Raw genomic sequence first — 12,840 nt, 5'->3', positions numbered from 1 at the left:
TGGCCAAGTAGGGGTTTGAACCCAGCTCTTCCAGGTCCTAGTCCAACACTCTAAGCACTACACCACACTGGTTCTTTCCCTCCTCCTGTGCATGCCCCACACCTTCCCCACATGACTGGGGGGGTCCCTAGAATAAATTTAGGGGGATGTATCATGCAAGTAGATAAATAGGTACCGCTCCGGCGGGAAGGTAAACGGTGTTTCCGTGTGCTGCTCTGGTTCGCCAGAAGCGGCTTAGTCATGCTGGCCACATGACCCAGAAGTTGTACGCCGGCTCCCCCGGGCAATAAAGCGAGATGAGTGCCGCAACCCCAGAGTCGGCCACGACTGGACCTAATGGTCAGGGGTCCCTTTACCTTTATCTAGTTTGGACAGCACACTAAACTATGGTTAATCTACACATGACCATGGCAGAGAAGAAAGTGGAAAACTCAAGGCTCACTGAAGCTCATGTTTGTCACAATAAACAAGTGTGATGTCTTAATAAGGCCTATTTAAAGACAGGATAGCAGTTAAATCAACTATTGGTCTTATCACTTGTTAGCAACCCAAGTGATAGCCATGTTAGTCTGTTGCAGCACAACCATCAAAGTCTTAGATCTGTTAGTCCACATCTCTTAGTAGTTTTATCTCTTCTTAGCCAATTCAATGTCCCTGAGAGACTGTGAAAAAAGTTTCATATCTGATTGCAGTCCTCTCTCTCTCCCTGATCTTATATTAATAAAAATGGTTGGTTCCTCTTCTAATTTCTCTGCCCAGTTTTCCTTGGTTGAAGGACACAAAAATCAGGTATTATGGCATTGAAACAACTGCCATTTCAGACTGCAGTAGCATTGCAAGAAATCTTAGGATGCAAATAAAACTGTGATGGATTACCTGTGAAAATATTTGCAAAGACTGAAAAGCACCTTGAAAAGATAGGGGTTTTTCTTAAGTTATTACGGTATAATGTACAACACTATGGTAACTTCTGGTTTAAAGGTGATATATAAATGATTTTAATAAATCAGTAAATTTGTTTGAAGACAATGGTGTTAGAATGATAAAGGAGGACAGAATGCAAAGAAAGCGGCATGTCATGTGCATCTCATATGTGCACTTGCCCCAAATTTTAAAACAGGCCTACAGAATCTCTTCTCTTAATCGGAGTATTTCTGGTGATCTGCTCCTATGAACTCTCCACACACAAATCTCCAGTCACACAAACTGCCGTCAAGATCCTCCATTAATTATCCGTTTCCCTCCTTTGCAGGCAGAAATACTCCTGGGCTACTCTGGAGGAAAGCGTAAGAATCACTTTACCTTCTGTAAAAAAAAATTCACCTACTTTCAGGCTTGGGATCCAAATACACCTGTTGTTTTTTACCTCACAGTTTGTGGAGCTAGGTGAAGCCAACAATCTTCTCTTTCTGTTTGCGGTCAGCTTTAAGACTCTTGTCACTGCCTGTCCCGCTTCTTCCAGACTCTTCATACTGTTGAGCTTATATATGCAAAGAGGTGAAAAGGGATGAGGTAATGAACTCAGCTGTAATGCATAGGAATGCTTCCAAGGGGCTATTAAAGCCACAAAGAGTTTGATGCCTACAGTAGGGATGGGCAACCTGTGCCCCCCCCCCAATGGTGCTGGACTACAACTCCCATCATACCTGACCATTGTTACCATGGGATATCAAGTCCAGCAAAGAGGAAGGGGCAGGATCCTCAGCTCGGGCTGGGGCTAACCATGTACAAGCAAGGACAGAATCCTGTGCGTTCAATAAATGTGTAGAAAGGGGCATTTCAACAGGGGCAAGTTATTTTCCTTCTGCACAAAAAGCAAAAATTCTTCCCTCCATTGGCATAATTAGTCACAGTCTAGCCAGTCACCTTAAGAATGTCATCATTCTATTAAATGTAAAAGAAAGCTTGTAAGATAATACCAAGCCTCTGGGGTGACAGTTTTGACTAGAATTCCCTAGGGTATTACCCTCTTATATGTCACTGTAGAGTAGCCACTAAATATTCTGAATAGACATGTGTTCATCATTGCACTGATCCTCAACAAACCATGACCCACTAAGCCAGCCATAACCAGCCATAGATGGTGGCCCACTAATTCTTTTTTTAAGAGACAAAAAACATGTCCTCCCTGCCTCCTGCCAACACTGGTCGATTTTCAGTACTAGCTAAAAACTTGGTTTTTCAGTCAGGCTTTTAATGATGTGGGTTTTTGACACATTAGGCCACTGATTTTTGTAGTAAGGAGGAGTAGAGGTTATATGGATTAATGTTTAAGTTGACTTGAATGTACAGTATTTACAGTGGTACCTCGGGTTACATACGCTTCAGGTTACAGACTCCGCTAACCCAGAAATAGTGCTTCAGGTTAAGAACTTTGCTTCAGGATGAGAACAGAAATCATGCTCCGGTGGCGCAGCAGCAGCAGGAGGCCCCATTAGCTAAAGTGGTGCTTCAGATTAAGAGCAGTTTCAGGTTAAGTACGGGCCTCTGGAACAAATTAAGTACCCGGTACTTAACCCAAGGTACCACTGTATTGGATTTGTTGTTCTGTTAGTTTGATTTTATATTACATGCACCCCACCCTGAGATCACTTGTTTGATGAAGTGCAGATTGAAAACTAATTAAATAAATAGTTCTATCTCTTATCGCTATTTATTTAGAGTGGAAGGCTTTGAAAGATCACAGCCAGGCCAGATACTGAGACTGTTTCCTTTGAAGAGGCATGCAGTATGGACCATGACTTCAGTCTAACAAGCACACACTTTTAATTCTTCAGTATCTTCTATCTGTTCAGAGTCACTTAAGTAAAGTAGCTGGAATCCAGAGATAAAATCCCAGTAACACTTACTGAACAAACTGAACAAAAGAGTGTATAATTTGAAGAGAAAAAAACAGACGGGATTTGTCTTTTAGGAGCTAAACATATAGAAGAAAACCTCCTTCAGAGCTACATAGCCAGTCAGGGCAAGTGTTACCTCACCAGAGATCATGCCATCTTCAGTGGTTAGCTGATGTAATGCTAACAGAATTAACCCTTACATTACAAACTGAATGAATGATTATTACTGCTGCATTTCCAACACTAATTCCTGGACTGTTTACACTGAGAGAAAACTGAAACACACACACACACACACGTGTCTCCTGCACTAGCACAACTTGGGTTTACGATCCCACCCACCCAAGATTATTCTGATGACCTCTTAGCCTTTCTATTGAGAGCTGCAATACAATCCCAATTGCTTTTATAACATATGGCAAATGTTTATTCATTACTGTCAGAGCTGCTTCCAGATCCTAGCTCACAGAGGATCACGCTAGCCAGCGGTCACTTTGTAAAAGTCTTTATTGAGTTACAGTTTCCATTCTCAAGCTGCTGCGCGCAGCTCTACGTCTTATGGGTTAGACCGGCGAAGCTCCGTCTGAGTCTCCGCCCCCTGTGCACCAGCTTACTAACCTAGCCTTACTCCACCTTTTCCGCCTGACCGTTCTTCTCTGGGTCCCTCTGCCCCCCGTGGTCTCTTCCTTCCGGGACTCTTCTGACGCTGACCCCCCGGACCCTCCTGTCTCCTTGCGCCGGGCTTTAGGACCTGGCTCCCTTTCCGGGCTGCTTACTGCGCCACCTTCCTGTGCATTTGAACTTGGCGCGCGCGCCCAACCTTCCACTTTCCGCCTGACCGTTTCTTCGCTCCCCGATGGAGGTGTGGCCACTCCTGACTCGTGCCCTCCCTCCTGTTGCGAGCTGCCAGCGCTCGATACCTGGCGCCCTTCTTCTCCCCTGCTCTCTGTTGGTGACGCTGGTCCCGATTTCCAACTGCTCCCCTCTGAGCCCCCTCTGGACCCTTCTTCCTGGGGTGTCCCCCTAGGCTCCCCCCTTGCTCTGGCCACTGGTGCTCCTTTCTGTGAATCTTCTGATTCACTGGAAAGACTCGGAGATCTCGGGTCGTCGTCATCACTCATCTTTTCTTCTGCCTCCTCCCCCTCGCTCTCTGTTTCCTCCCTTGCCCTCGCCTCTGCTCCTGAACCCCTGACAATTACATAAATTGTTCAGACTGCAACAGGAATCTACTCCACACTCATGGGAAACTGTTCATGATTGCAGGGGTCAGCAAACTTTTTCAGCAGGAGGGCGGTCCACTGTCCCTCAGACCTTGTGGGGGGCCGGACTATATCTTTTTTTTGGAGGGGGGGTGAATGAATTCCTATGCCCCACAAATAACCCAGAGATGCATTTTAAATAAATGGACACATTCTACTCATGTAAAAACATGCTGATTCCCGGACCATCTGCAGGCTGGATTTAGAAGGGAGGGCTGGATCCGCCCCTGGGCCTTAGTTTGCCTACCCATGCTTCAGAGTAATCAAATGAAACTTTGTTGCATAGCATGACAAAAGTCTGTAATTACAGTATATTGGGACAAGTTGTTTGTTGTTTGTTGTTGCAACAATTGCTTTCTCAAAATGTACCTGAAATGAAAACATTAGTAGGATATATTTGAAACAGTTGACAGCAACTGTCCCAATCTTGCTGTGAATCTCCACATCAACACCAATGACTGCCAGGAGTGTGTGGCAAGACCGGCATGAGATTATGCAGCCTGACTGATCTCCACAGTAGGCAGCAGCATTCAAATGTTATAGCCCCAATGTCAAATCTCAGCACACAAAAATTGTCTTGGCTTCCCATTCTTATGGCAGTGACAAGTTAGTCTGGTTTATACCTAACACTAAGCTATGATTTGCTTAGGCAAAGTGTGGCTTGTTGGAATGTCCATACCCAACACAGCAGTCTAGCCATGGTTTCTTTGGCCACACCACCCAAAATACTCACCAACTTGATTTGTGGTTACAAGGTTAAAAGCTGGACAGCAAATACAGCATTGGAGAAACAAGCTGCAGCCTTTCCGCTGTTATGTGCAAAAAGGTTTGCACATAACACTAAGCCAAATCATGCTTTAAAACATGCACAGCTCCCAGAGAAAAGATTGCAGGCACTTTGCTTCTCCCCAGTTATGTTGTTTTTGCACTGTGCTGAGCTAAACCATGGTTTGGCTTAGCATGTCTTCCAACCCTGGGCTTGTGGTCTTCAGACAAACCACAATTTGAAACCAAGGTTGTTCCTATGGGGCTGAGGCTGAAAGCCCAGTAGCTTGCCTCATACCACCAAGCCCAAATAGCCTTCCACCTGAGATCCATAGCCCGGATGGGAAACCTGAGGTTCTCCATATGTTGTTGCTCCTATCATGCTTGACCATTAGCCGTGCTGGCTTCAGAAGTTGGAGCCCAACAACATCTGCAAGGCCACAGCGTCCCCATCCCTACTCAATAACATTACTTCTGTTTAGCTTTTCAACAATTTCCACTATCTTGTTTAGCTTTTCAACAATTTCCACCATCAGATCTTGAGGTTTGGTCGACTCCTTCTTCCAAGTAACAGCTTCTCTGCTCCACTGAGCTTGCCCTTCTACTCCACCTCCTAAGAAAAGCTGCAAGAGAATTTGGGAGACCTGCCTGTTCAGCAAAACTGGGCTTCCTTCTAATAGCACACAATGGCACCCACTTTTCAAGAGATACCGACCTTTTTTTAATTCTATTACGTCCGTGCATCAGTGAAGGCTAAAATGTGCTGACTGCCGTGTGGAAATGTGCACATCACATGTGCATGCACTCTCACACAAGCATGCGTTTCAGGATGTACAGGCACGCAAATGAAAAGCCCTGTCTGTAGCCAACAACTGTATGGTTTGCACTGGAGCCAACAGAGCATAATGCAAAATGCATTTGTTGCCTGCAGCAGATGTTGGATTCCAGGTGTATGCAAACTTGTTCCTTGTTTTCTCCCTCTGTTTACTTGGCCTACACATCCGAAATGCTTCTTGAGATATATCTTATCAGGACAAAACTATCATTCTGTGGAACATGTTTGGCACAATGAGAGATGCACCACCTTTTCTATGGAATAGCTCCAAGCACGCATAAGCCATTTTGCACTCACCGCGTGCAAGCGCATTACGGAGTTGACACGAATACTTTGTGATCCAGAGGATGGTGCAATAAGTTCTGCAGGCTCAAGGAGAAACTGGATGTGTGTTCTTGGACAACCCTCCCCCTCCCCACCAATGTATTTTTGTGTCGTGAAACACCCTGAGATCTGCGGATGGAGGGTGGTGTGCAAATTTAAGAAACAAATAACAACAACAACAACAATGCAACATTGCAAATCACCATTGCAAAGTGGAAGGAGCTTGAGGGTCTACTGTTCAAAGTAAACAAAGGTAAGAAACCACCCTCAAATCCTTACAGATACGCTCAGACCATCAGCACACCTGAGGTCCCTACATCTTACACCAGGCAAAGGAAACCTTTTTGGATTTGGTGGCCACATTCTCTTCTGGTCATCTTTACAAGGACCACAGACCAGTGGTGGCTGCGACCAGAGGCAAAAGCTGACAAAGCAACAAATGCACGTTTTACCTGTACAGTAAGTTACCGTATTTTTTGCACCATAACACTCACTTTTTTCCTCCTAGAAAGTAAGGGGAAATGTCTGTGCGTGTTATGGAGGAAATGCCTACGGGTGGCATGCCTATGGATTTTCCTCCTCTAAAAACTACGTGCGTGTTATGGTCAGGTGTGTGTTATAGAGCGAAAAATGTGGTAGTTTCTGCACACACTCATATACCCTCCTCTATCCTCCATCCTGACAAGCAAGGCGCATTATCAGAGCTCAAGGGTAGACTGCAGCCAAGCAAAACACGGGGGGATGGGGAGCAGAAGCCAAGGAGGGGGTGGCCTGGGGACAGATTCAAGGGTCAGACAGAGATGCCTGGAGGGCTGCATTTGGGCCCTAGGCCTAAGGTTCCCCTCCCCTGTCTTACACAAACTAGAAGAATGTATACAGTGGTACCTCAGGTTAAGAACTTAATTCGTTCTGGAGGTCTGTTCTTAACTTGAAACTGTTCTTAACCTGAGGTACCACTTTAGCTAATGGGGCTTCCCGCTGCCGCCATGCAATTTCTGTTCTCACCCTGAAGCAAAGTTCCTAACCCAAGGTATTATATATGGGTTAGCGGAGACTGTAACCTGAAGCGTCTGTAACCTGAAGCGTCTGTAACCCAAGGTATCACTGTACAAAGGCAAAATTAAACGAAAAGATGGTTCATGAAGCTCTTCCCAAACTACTCCTAATTCCAGCACACCTATCCAGTGCCCCTAAGTGAGAGTAGACCGATTATGGCACCCATTAAGTGTTGGCAAGGCTGCAGAAGCAAGCCAAATGACTTCAACATGACTAAAGGGAAAGGGTGGCACTGGGTTGTTGGTTTTCTTTAGCAAAGTAAGAAAATAGCATGGCTCACAATCTTGAGCTCTCTGGGGATGTATTGATTATCCGTAGCATTAGGATTTACCTCATACATCCGACTATTTTTGGGACAGAGTCCTCTCAGGACCACTTCCTAGATTACGTGGCAGCAGCACATATGTGCACAGGGGGGAGGAGAAATCAATATGAGTTCTTCAGCACATGTGCTTGCCTGCACTGTACATGAATATGTCACATGCTGAATTCCCTTACCCACAGAAATGAATGTGCTTTGGTACACTTAACCAACTCTTTGTTAAATTCCAAGCTACATTTTATACATGTGCAAAGTGGCGCATACCACCTCTGTCACATCACACAGCCCTTTGCAACACAGAGAGCTGAGAGCAGGATAAAAACAGTAGTAGACTATGCTTGATCAGAGTTTTACAGCCAAGTTTCACAAGGGACTGAGCAGTGCGGTGCAGCAGTTAGAGAGTTAGGCTGAGACATAGGAAAAGTCCATTTCAAATCCCTGCTTAGCTATGAGACTTACAGGAGAGCTTTGGGGCAAGTCTCTCATTCTGCCCGAATAATAACATGAGCTACCACAAGATTTGCTGTTCTGAACTCCTTGGGGATAGTGTGGATGAGATTGATAGTTATGCAATGTTTATCATACTCTTATGGAGCTGTGATGTACTAAAACAGGGGAGAAATGGATGATACAAAATAAGCAATCCCCAACCTAAACCAACTGTTGTTATTCAGAATCCATGTATATATTTTTCTGCGCATTGCATAAATTCATTATATTGTCACTTTCTTCCTCATATCAAGAATTTATGTATGTAATAATAATAGGAACATAGAAACGTGAAATTGCTTATACTGAGTCATACCATTGGCCCACCTAGCTCAAGACTGTCCGCATGGACTGGCAGCGGTTTCCCAGGGTTTCAGACTAGAATCTGTCCCACCTGGAGATGACTTGTGTGCATGTTTCGGATGGAGGCATTGCTGGGTAGAGAAAGCATTGGTCACACTACATCTAGCCCAATTGCAATGCCTTTCAGGCTCAAGTGGAAATCGAGTCTAATTTATTGTATGAGCTTCAATTTGTCTGTGAATAGTGGAAAAACAAAGAAAAGTCTCACAACCTCATTGGCTGTCTCACTCGCCTCCACCCAGTTAAACCAGAATGCTTTGGTCTAATCCAGTTTTCCTCCATTTAAATTAACAGGGTTACTAAACTGTCTCTAATCTAGATATTCTAGATAGGCTAGGCTGCACCTCCTCAGTACCACATTGTCCAAAAAGCAGATGCTATTGAGCAACCGATCTTTGTCCTTATGGCCTCTTGCTGTTCACCTAGTCGACTTTTAATTCCCCAAGGAGGTTAATTATCTGATAACTTCTGCTCCTATGTTACCTTTGCATGTTACCTTTGTTCTGTCAATGCTGGTCTCCATCTCTCTCTCCCCTAACCCCTTTCATTCACTCTCTGTGGGACCTGAGAGGAACAGCATCTACACCACGGCTGACTTCAGTTTACTTTAGAGATTGATATCTAGGGCAGTCAGCCATACGAAGGCAGACAAAGAATCGGGTTATCTGCTGACACATATGCACGTTCATTGACAACACGCACCCCCCTGCGAGAAAAGAGAGCAAACTGCAAGGCCTTGGCATCGCTGAAACATCTGTTCAGCACTTCCACAACTAGAGATCTGTCAAGGAGAGCAGCGCTGAGATTGAAGGAGGCAGGAAGGTGTGAGGGACTACCTTTAGCGTAATCTTCAGAGCAGAGAAAGACACGTGTGGCAGCAAAATCTCTTTTTGGCGCAATTGTTCTGACACAACTTCATTTTAAGTTGCAAGTTCCAATGAAACATTCCCAACAAAGGCACAATATTGATGAAAAGGTTAGCTAAGATAGCTGCCATATGCAAACATACAGAGGCCCATAAAACCCCACTTGCATACTATCTGCGTGATTCAATCACCACATCCACCTTTCCCCCATATAATCATTCAATTCGTAACTAGTCATAACAAATATCCCATTGTAAATTGTCGCAGAATTGGACATCAAAGAGAAATACTCATCTGGGCAGTTACTCCTAGGCTTCCTGTTCAAGCCAGAATCACATGGGCAAGCAAAAGTAAACGGTTTAAACATTCTCATTAATCTGGGTGATGGATCCAACCCGAAAACCATTTAGACCCTTGATTTTAGACCTTGGACCGCATGACTTTCAACAAGCCTTTTAAGTGGAGATCTTTCCCAGTCTGCATTTGTCCTGGAATTGCTTCTAATGCTTTAAAAGCATTTTTATTGTTTTATCGCATGTTGGATTCCACCCTGCACACCTTTGGGAGGAGGGGAAGGAATATAAATGTAATAATAAATACATATTTCTGGGTCGAACTGGAATCAACGAGAGGAACCAAGAGATAAAGTAAAATTTTGATTTGTAAACTAGTCTTGCTGATAATGATACATGGCACTATACATTCCAAGGGTTCAAAGCACATCACATTTATTATCTCGGTAATCCTTAGAAAGACCTTGAAAGGTAGGCCAGTCCTCTAATACCCATATAAAAGATGGGAGGCAGAGAAAATAAGCAGCTTGCCTGATCCTGTGGGATTTCATGGCCCACTCCTCATACTCTTGCCGTCCAATTCAAAGCACATTTTCTGGGAGAGAAAGCTCCTTGACTACAAAGGTGCTTACTCCCAAATATGAACAGTGGCGTAGCGTGGGGGGTGCAGGGGGGGGCCGGCCACACCAGGCGCAACATCTGGGGGTTAGGGTTAGGGGGCGCAAATCCACGGGTTAGGAGGCGCAAATTACTTGCCTTGCCCCGGGTGCTGACAACCCACGCTACACCACTGAATATGAATCAGATTATAGCCTTAACCACTACGTCACCCCAACAGCTCTCTCTTACATTTTCTCCTTTCCCTCTCTCATAGGAAACTGCCTTACATGAAGTTAGACCATTATTCCATCTAGCAGTTACTCTCGCCAGAGGTTCAGGCAGAGGTCTTTCCTAGTTTCCTACCTGGAGGCATCAAGGATTGAACCTTGGATCTTTCTCATGAAACACATGTGCTCTGCCCCAGAACTGTGGCCCTTCCCTCTCAGGCAGTGATGGCCAAACTCGGCCCTCCAGCTGTTTTGGAACTACAATTCCCATCATCCCTAACCATTGGTCCTGGTAGCTAGGGATGATGGAAGTTGTAGTCCACAATCCTGTTTTTTCTGATGAAATAATGCATCCCCTCTGCACACAAAAAAACCAGGCTTGTTTCGAAATGACCCAAAGAAGGACCTAGCTGCACTTTCAGCAGGCAATGTGCACACACTCAAATAACGAAAAAAGTGCTACTTGCCAGGCAAAACTAGGGAAATCCTCCGTCAAACAAGTGCTACTGTCTTGAGAGGCTTAATCCAACATGGGTTTTTTAAAATAAGAAAAAGAAATGTGTACATGTCTCCGCTATCAAAGTTGGTGCTATACAGCCAGTGGCGTAGCGTGGGGGGTGCAGGGGGGGCCGGCCGCACCGGGCGCAACATCTGGGGGTTTGGGTTAGGGGGCGCAAATCCACGGGTTAGGGGGCGCAAATCCATGGGTTAGGGGGCGCAAATTACTTGCCTTGCCCCGGGTGCTGACAACCCACGCTACGCCACTGTATACAGCACATTTACCAAAAAGAGAGAGACCTAAATCAGATTTGTTCAAATAGAAGAAGAATATAAAGGAAATGCTTTAGGAAATTTGGAACACGTGCACAGGAAAGTTCACAACACCATCTTAAAAACCAACAACTTGTTGCCTGTTTTCTGGCTGGTTGAAATGAATAAACTGCAGCGAGAAAGGAGGAAAGGGGGAGTCAACGCCTGCCCCGACGAGTCTCCAAAGCTCGGAAGAGCAAAACTGAAACGTGCACCACCAGTTTGTACTGCTCCTCGGCTGCTCACACTCGAACAGAAAGTTTCGCCGCAATCATGCCCAGCTCCCAACCAAAAAAACCTTGGCTCTGGGTTCAACGCGCCTCTTGCTCAAGGCAAGGTCCAGGATGTCCTCCGCAAAGGTGGGTGGTACCCCGTGCAATAATAGAAATAAATATGGTAACGCTCCCAAGAGGAGCTGCCCGCGACTCGCCTTTACCTGGTTGTTGCAGGAGGCGATGTCCTCCTGCAAGCGTTTATCGGCGCTCTCTTTGTCCAGCTGGGTCCTCCTCTGTGAAGGCGCAGTGCGCGGCCGGCTGCGGAGGGCGCATGGCGAGCGCTGCTCCGGCTGCCGCTTGCAAGAAGTTGGGCTCAGCAGAAGTTCCAGGCAGAGCGGCGCGCCCGCAGCCAAGCAGCAGGAAAGACAGTTGCCAGGCAGGAGCTGGGGCGGCGGGCAGGCGCGCCTCTCTTCCGACCCCTCCTCCAGCGGCAGGGGGAGGAGGAACCGAGCGCGCCAAGCAGGTGGCCAGGCCTCCGCGCCCGCCCCGGTGTGCTCACATCCCAAAGGAAGGAAGGAGAGAGGAGAAGGAGGAGGTCTAGCGAAAGGAGGGGTGCGCGAGGGTGCAACGGAGGGAGCAGATATATTGCAACCTGGAGAAGTGTGTGTGTGTGTGTGTGTGTGTGTGTGTGTGTGAGAGAGAGAGAGAGAGAGAGAGAGAGAGAGAGAGAGAGAGAGAGATCCAGTGGGGACAGGGGACAGTCCTCAGATCCCCAGTTTTCCGGGCTGTTGTTGTTCTTAAGTTTCTAGCATTTGCAGAGTTCGAGATACAGTATGAGGCAAAATGTACAGGTACAATTCTTGTTTTTCTCAGAAACTAGCCTGCTCTCCTCTTTCAGTTGTTATATCCCCCCACCAAGACGTCCCCAAATTCCTGCAGATGCACATGAAAGGGATACTTTCTTTCCACACTGTTTCCTAATCAAATGCCCCCCCCTATTTTGTCATACATAAAACGTTCGTTCAGTGTCACTGGTGGGATGCACCAGATTTAGCCTTATGAACCAGTCCATCTGATGCAAAGAGAACAGGATCTTATGCTACAAGGCCATTTGGTCCTATTGTTTAAAATCTCTCCCTCTGTACATCCACGTTTCATGGGAGAACATCCCTTGAGTTCTAGATGGGGTTGCACTCCTTCCCTTGAAGGAGCAGGTTCATAGCTTGGGGTTGCTCCTTGATCCATCATTGCCACTGGAGGTTAGGGTGGCCTGAAGAAGAAGAAGAAGAGGAGGAGGAGGAGGAGGAGGAGGAGGAGGAGGAGTTTGGAATTGGTATCCCACTTTATCACTACCCAAAGGAGTCTCAAAGCGGCTAACATTCTCCTTTCCCTTCCTCTCCCACAACAAACACTCTGTGAGGTGAGTGGGGCTGAGAGACTTCAGAGAAGTGTGACTGGCCCAAGGTGCATGTGGAGGAGTGGAGACGCGAACCCGGTTCACCAGATTATGAGTCTACCGCTCTTAACTACTACACCACACTGGCTCTCTCGGGTGTGTGGGTGGCCTGGAGCAGCT

General features: G+C 46.2%; 1 protein-coding gene across 1 annotated transcript in view; it reads right to left on the bottom strand.

Annotated features, from left to right (window-relative positions):
- The window catches only part of FAT2 (FAT atypical cadherin 2), a 105,616-nt gene extending 93,981 nt beyond the window's left edge, over nucleotides 1–11,635 (bottom strand). Inside the window, exon 1 of the mRNA XM_081181101.1 lies at nucleotides 11,486–11,635. The gene's annotated coding sequence lies outside the window, so the exon portion shown is untranslated. The remainder of the gene's footprint in view (nucleotides 1–11,485) is intronic.
- Nucleotides 11,636–12,840: the final 1,205 nt, after the last annotated feature.

Source organism: Podarcis bocagei (genome assembly GCF_964188305.1).
Source record: "Podarcis bocagei genome assembly, chromosome: 2".
Lineage (NCBI taxonomy): Eukaryota > Metazoa > Chordata > Lepidosauria > Squamata > Lacertidae > Podarcis > Podarcis bocagei.
The sequence above is the reverse complement of the archived record's forward strand: the minus strand, read 5'-3'. Positions and strand labels throughout refer to the sequence as shown.